Raw genomic sequence first — 7,401 nt, 5'->3', positions numbered from 1 at the left:
AACTACGACCTAATGGGCGCTGTATTTCATTACATAGTTCACAAAATGTTGGTGGCATACATTCATTACATAAACATTACAAAAAATTACGACAAAAGAAATACATTTACAAATAAAGTTTCATGCATTCGTTCATATATAACGTCTACCAGAATCGGTGATAAAATATTAACTAATATTACACTGGAATGAAAGGTAGTTAAAAAGACTACTGTCGGAGTAAGAGACTGAAATTAAATAATACGAATAGCTCCGTCCCACTTCATTTGCTGGCCAAGTCATTTTGATGCTGCATGTTTAACCACCCATCACTTACTCTAGCATCTCTGGACTAATCATAGCTACGTGCGCAGGTACCTCGTTTTCTAGGGCAAGTGAGTCATTTATGCAACGGAAACTAGATGACGATTATGAAGGGTGTATTAATTTCCGGCTGCACTAAGTGATGGAGTAAGCTCTCTCCATCACAGGAAATTTGTTTTTCAGGGGTGCGGGTCATTTCGTCCTGATCCCTCTCAGCAACATGAGACGGGCGTCTTTAGTCTGCACCTCGTGCTTTTTTTTTTTTTTTTTGTTTAATCATATCCCTTTGAAATGAATGGGATGGCTGAAATACTAAGTCTAATTCTACAGAATTATAGACCACCTTGTAACTTCCTTCCTTAGTGTTTCGGGCAATTATCTTACTTAAGCTATTGGTTTCAATCAAAAACTTGGCTCCTTCATTACGAGGCTTATTTTGCTGCTAAATTAGAGCTGAAGAAGTTTGAAGATTTCCCTTGAAATCGGCAAGTGTGTGGGTAAAAATTGTGATTGTTAGCAAATAAAAGAAAAACAACAGTTCGTTACATCATTCCGGAATCCTCCAAAATGATAATACTGGCGTATTTTATAAAAATATGTATTTCATGTACTCCTTCGTTCCTAGAAAAGAATTCTCCGAAAACACGCATATGATCAAAGCCCAAATAAGATTTTATTTTCTTTGCAGACAACGTACGTATCTTAAATATAAGTTTTACGCAAAATTTACTAATTACCTTACGGTGTTACGATACCTTAACCACATCGAATTAAACAGTAAAATGTATGAGAGGGAGTTTTGAAACGCGTATATCTTACTTCGCAACTTTAGTCGTCACATACGGATAAACAGCAAGCGATCCCTTCACGCCGTGTCAATTCCTAAATCAGTCTTCGGTGTGGTAAAAGATGCACATTGTTATTTCATTCTTACGATGACATGCCTCACTTCTTCCTCCGTAGTTAGAAATCTGCTACATTTATAATAAATGATTTATTTGTTTACACAAAACACAATTGAAACTACAGCTACAACTAAACTACACTCTTTGTATACATTTATAATCAGCTTCCTTGAGCGGTCTTGCTGTCTTTCCAGCAAGATACTGCATACCAAAAGTTATTTGGAATCCAGTACCTCACCACAGGTTTATCTACATCTGCATGGTTAGAGTGTCTCGCAGAGGGTTCAACAAATAACTTCCAAACTATATCTTTATCATTCAGCTCTCAAATGGCGAGCGGAAAAAATCGAACACTTACATCTTATTGCGATGAGCTTTGATTTCTCTTATTTTATTTTGATGATCATTCCTCCTTATGTAGGTGGGCGCCAACAAAATATTGTCGCAATCGGAGAAGAAAGTTGGTGACTGAAATTTAAGGAGAAAATCTGCCGCAATGAAAAACGCCTTTGTGTTAATGACTGCCACCCCAATTCATGTATCATGTCAGAGACACTCTCTTCCCTGTTTCGCGAAAATACAAAACGAGCTGCAATTCTTTGAACTCTTTCGGTGTCTTCCATCAGTTCCATCTGATGCTGTCGACACACCTAACAGCATTCTGATTCAGTCACTATTTAATAATTCAGGTAGCTCAAGGTGTCTCGGCGGCCCTGGGAAATCTCACGATGGTTAACATGTGCTTCATACAAATTCTGCTTTGTAGTGGGACGGGGATGTGGTAGGCCTGGGTTGAGCTGTGACAAAGCGTTGATACTGAACGTATCTTATTTCACAAAGCATAAAAAAGGACCATCAACGATAAAAAACTGAAGATAATAAAAAATCTCTCTTGGGGGTCCGCAAATCATGCATGGAATTTTAACACCGAGTGATCAAGATTTATATGACAACACTACTTCTCCAAAAATAACTTAAACAATAATTGATTTAGGCTGCACTTCTTGTACACATCCATAAAAATTTAAGTAATATGAATGAGCCGTGCTGGGGCTCGCGTTGGTGCTGTTCGTAGGTTTCCGCCCTCTGTTGCAGGCAGACAGGTATCGTTTAGTTGGCACGGTTGCGCTTGTTTGTCTTCTTCTCGTGTTAACTGGCGCCACACGGATTCGCAAGCGTTGACAGTCCGCTAGTGGCAGCAGCGGCCGTTACCGATATGTAGTAACTGTTACCCTATCTTTGGGGCAACGTCGTTGTTTTTCCGGAGTGTGAGTGGGCCCGTTCGGTTGGGGACTCAGGAGGAGCCAGGTCCATACACTGCTAGAACACGCCGGGACCGCCAGCGGAGCGCATGGACTGCTGGATGGAAGGGCTGTCGTCACGAAGGTGCACGACCTCTTCATAAGCCATATCCTGCAGGCTTTAAGATGAGTGCATTTCAATCTAAGTAGAGAAACCTCCACCATCGTGACATCTTGCGACTCTCCAGTGACTTGGGTTCGTGTTTCTGTTCGTAGAGTCGCCACCAGCGAGTGGAATGCTTGGGGAAAGCGGATCTGATTAGGTTTCCTCGACTTCTTATTACTATTTACTGCGTTCAGCTTGTTACAGTTTGGTATGTTCAACCTGCAGTGTATGTAACGGCAGTGTACGTTTCCTCGTCTTGCCGCTGCTGTCCGGTAACGCGTGCAGTTTTGACAGCTTTCTCGATTGTAGGCCGTTTGTCGTTCTCCCACTTTGGTGGTAGTGATTCCTTCCTCGTTCTGGGCGCTCTAAACACAGTATTCTGGGGACTTAGTGCAGTCTGCTGGTTACGGCTTTGGCGTGTTGTTCCATTCTTACATTGCGTATATTGGACGTCAGGCAGCTTCATCAAGATTATCGTTAGTCATTCGTTAGACTGCCACTAGTCTGAGTTACCACCTTGTGAAGTGAATGCTACTCCTTGCTGCCTATATCATCGCTCGCGAAAGTGTTTCTTGCCGGAGCTTCTTAGAGATCGATTCCTGAAGCACCGTCTGTGGCTGGTCTTTGTGTTTTATTATTGTATTATTTGTTACCATACCTTGTAGTGCCTACATTAAAGGTTATATATGTCTAATTAATAGTTACGGTCGCCTTCTGGAATAAATCTAGTAGTGTAAGGGTTTTGTTACAAGGTTACCATCATCTTATTTTACCCGTTTGGTGGTCAGTTGCTTGTTTCTTTTAATTAACCTTTGCTTGTATTTGCTGTTTTACAGCAGGTTTCTAAATGTTTTATATAATTGACGTTCCTGGTGAGTAAGGCCTTCAGCCATGATTGTGGTCATTTTCTTTGAAAATAGTAATTCGATTTTTGTGTTTTATCAGTAAGCCGTAAAACCTTATTTACTGCCATTCCAGGCGTCTGACACCTCCTGATGTGTTTGTGGCCACTTTTACTTTTTAACATTCCAATACCTGTAAGTTGTAATTGCAGCGAGTTCTTAAACATTCTTAATTTATTGCCATTCTTGGCTTTTAATGCCTTCAGCCGTGATCACATTGGCTTGATTTTTAAACATTATCTGTATCTCTTTTATGGTGATTTGCTAAGTTGTAACGCACTGAAAACACTATTATGCACGCAGTTGTTTATTCCTTCATTAATAACTTGTGGTATTTTTTTGTTTGTTGTTGAGTCTCGAAGTACTGTTTTTAAAACAAATGCGTCTAATTGTATAAGGCAACCAATAGTAACTGATTACCTCCCGTCCACAATCGTAACCCAATCTTTCCTTCACCTGACTCACGGTTTCAATATATGTATATATAAACTTATTTACCAGAAGACTATAATTTAATTAAATAGAATAACTGTGTATTAACTGGACAAATCACTGAGATCACAAATTGGAAGAAATGATCAAGATTAAATTGTAACACTAGCGTGATATGTGACGGATGCTTAAATAACGCTCCTGCAGTCTCAATTTTAATGCATCAGTTTAAATGTCACTGGGTACACAGGAGAACACCTTTCTGCAGTCACCGATATGGAATATTAAAGTGGCAATCAGATCGACTCAGCTGTACCAACTCGGAAAAACTGTACAAACATTCTCTGCACAAACGCCACAATAACATCAGATTGAAATACAGCCACTGCCCATCGGCTGGCTTGACCTAAGCCACGCTCCAGATACACACATTATCTGGTAATCTTAAGCATTACATAGAAATATATTTCGATTATCCAACAGAATTCACGATTGATCGGGCTTTTTTGAAGGATAACGATCATATAATACATTTAAACAGTACAGAAATCCCATGTCCTAGAAATCAGCCTCCTACAGGCCGTCAACATCAAGTTGTGTCCGTCGAACCATCGGCTTCTTACAGGCGCTGCTGACGAACCACATGCAATCTCGTCGCGCAAGAAAACCCCTGTTTTTCGGATACCTAGGCCCGTGTTCTATCAGCGCCGCCGTACAATCAGCCGCGTACTTCACTGCTGCAGCTTGCCTTGGCGATGCGGGCAAATCACCGCAGAATTGTGACGTCTCGTTTCGGAATATACGCAGTGACGTTCAGCGATGAAATTAAATCTTCTAATTTTGCAAAGGTCGTCTCTGTTTGGAAAGCTGAAAGTCTCTGATAGCCGTCCTCAAAGTAGTTGGCGCTCCCGCCTACGGGGTGGGGGAAAGAGGGGGGCAGAGGATAATAGAGAAGTGAGGCGGGTGGGCGGACGGTGGGGTTGGGGGGAAAGGATAACAGAAAGTCGCCTGCTTTCACATCACACTATGTAAGAAATAGACTGCCAGTGAACAAATATTGCTACCTTGAGATTCTCACTTCCACGAGCTAAGCTGGGAAGCTTGCCCCTCGTTAATTTACTGTTTTACTTCACAGGAACTGACCAGCAGATTCTGACAGCAGGAATTCTCAGAGAGCTCCTGACTCACATTTGGGAGGACGACGGTTCAGGCCCGCGTCCGTCCATCCAGATTTCGGGTTTCCGTGTTTTTCCTAAAGCTCTTCAGGCAAATTCCGGGGTGGTCCCTTTGAAAGGTTATGGTCGATTTCCCTCCCCATCCTTCTCTCATCCGACGTGACCTATGACCTCATAGGTTGGTCCCTTTTCCCAGATCAACCAAACCAACTAAGCAACAGCCTCTGAGCCCCCGTCAACGATCGCCCCTTTACTAGCTAATTACTAAACATTCAAAAAAGCACGAATGACAATAAGATGCTTGACAATATGACTGCCACTTCCTTGCCACGCTGACTACAAGAATAGATTGTTAATCACGGCCGTTGTACTGTTCAACCGTTTTCAGCCAGGCTGGAAGTTGAATACTGGTGCATGTTCAGTGGAAGTAGTCACCGTTAATCAGCTACCGAACTGGGCTCATCCAGCGATGGGCATCTGGTTAAATCAGCTTTGACAGGAGGCTCTGAGGTGTCCTCCTGGAGCCTTCTTGATGCCGTTTTGCAGCGCTGAGCTGGTCGGCGTGCAGTCGATGCTTTAGGACTGCAACTTATCTCAATGATTTCGTTAAGGTAAATGAGTTGTATGTTGGAAAAATTAGTTAAATTGGAGCAGAATATCTAGAAGCCTTTAGTCAAAAGTTTGTGGATAAATTCCCATAACCTTCATTTGAGTATGAATTGGTAAACAATCCACTAGATATGGTCATAACAGAGAACCTAATAGAACTTGCAAGTGAGATAACACTTCAAAAATGGAAGCCTGTCAAAAATTTTCAGGTGCGGACTCGGAATGAGTATCTAAATTCATCATTATGAAGAGCAGTCGTCATGTTATTGCTCTTCGCATCAACTTACTTCCGTGAGTCAAGATATTCCGTAATGGTATCAATCGTGAGAAAACATCGATCTCGAATGCAGCTGGAAGCGGGTCTGCGAGTCGCTGTTTCAGAGATCCAACCAAGGCTGGATCTACTTTCTTCACAAATTTTAGCACACACATCAAACTAAGAGCGCAAATGTCAGAAAATTTCCGAATTTTGAGTCATGTACATTTTTACTCCAGCTTATTTTCTTTCTGTGTGATCAGTTTGAATGTAATAGTTTCCAAATGGGTACCTAAATTTTGACTATTATTCTATCGTCATTTGTACATTGTGCCTTTCAAATATTAAAACATTCTAACTAAATTAAAAGCAATAAGGATAGAAACATTGGAAGTTTAAATAACTAAATGAAATACTTTATGAGCTAGCTTCTAAAAATATGCAGTGAAATACACAAATTTGCTCTGTTGCAATAATTGCAGTTATGACGTTTGTTATTTATAAACAAGTCGTAATTGTTATCTTTCACTACCTTTTAATAATACAAATCCATGATAATTGTGACTCATGTTTAACTCTGGTATGCTTGAAATACATTCTCTAGTTATAATAATAATAATAATAATAATAATAATAAATATTATTATTATTATTACTATTATTCTTACTTTTTTTCATTCTTTTCTGAGACGTTATGTCTGGTCAAAAATGGAAAGTGACGCGGACCTTGATCAAGCGTGACTTCCTTTTAACTGTACGGTACATGTTATATCGCATTTAGGAACTTTCGGGTGATTGAACATGTATCAATAATTACGGATTTCTGTACTTGTATATATAAGTTTGGATGTAGCTGTATTGCATTGATGTACTGGTGGATATTGTGTGGTATGACTCCTGTAGTTGAAAGTATAATTGGTATAATGTCAACTTTATCCTGATGCCACATGTCCTTGACTTCCTCAGCCTGTTGGATGTATTTTTCAATTTTTTCTCCTGTTTTCTTTTGTATATTTGTTGTATTGGGTATGGATATTTCGATTAGTTGTGTTAATTTTTTCTTTTTTTTTGTGAGTATGATGTCAGGTTTGTTATGTGGTGTTGTTTTATTATTATTATTATTTCTTTCTTGTCTCAGACGTTATGTCTGGTTAAAAATGGAAAGTGACGCGGACCTTGATCAAGCGTGACTTCCTTTTAACTGTACGGTATATGTTACATTGCATTTAGGAACTTTCGGGTAATTGAACAGGTGTCAATAATTACAGATTTCTGTAGTTGTATATATAAGTTTGGATGTAGCTGTATTGCATTGATGTACTGGTGGATATTGTGTGGTATGACTCCTGTAGTTGATACTATAATTGGTATAATGGCAACTTGATCCTGATGCCACATGTCCTTGACTTCCT

Source organism: Schistocerca nitens, chromosome 5 (genome assembly GCF_023898315.1).
Source record: "Schistocerca nitens isolate TAMUIC-IGC-003100 chromosome 5, iqSchNite1.1, whole genome shotgun sequence".
Lineage (NCBI taxonomy): Eukaryota > Metazoa > Arthropoda > Insecta > Orthoptera > Acrididae > Schistocerca > Schistocerca nitens.
The sequence above is the reverse complement of the archived record's forward strand: the minus strand, read 5'-3'. Positions refer to the sequence as shown.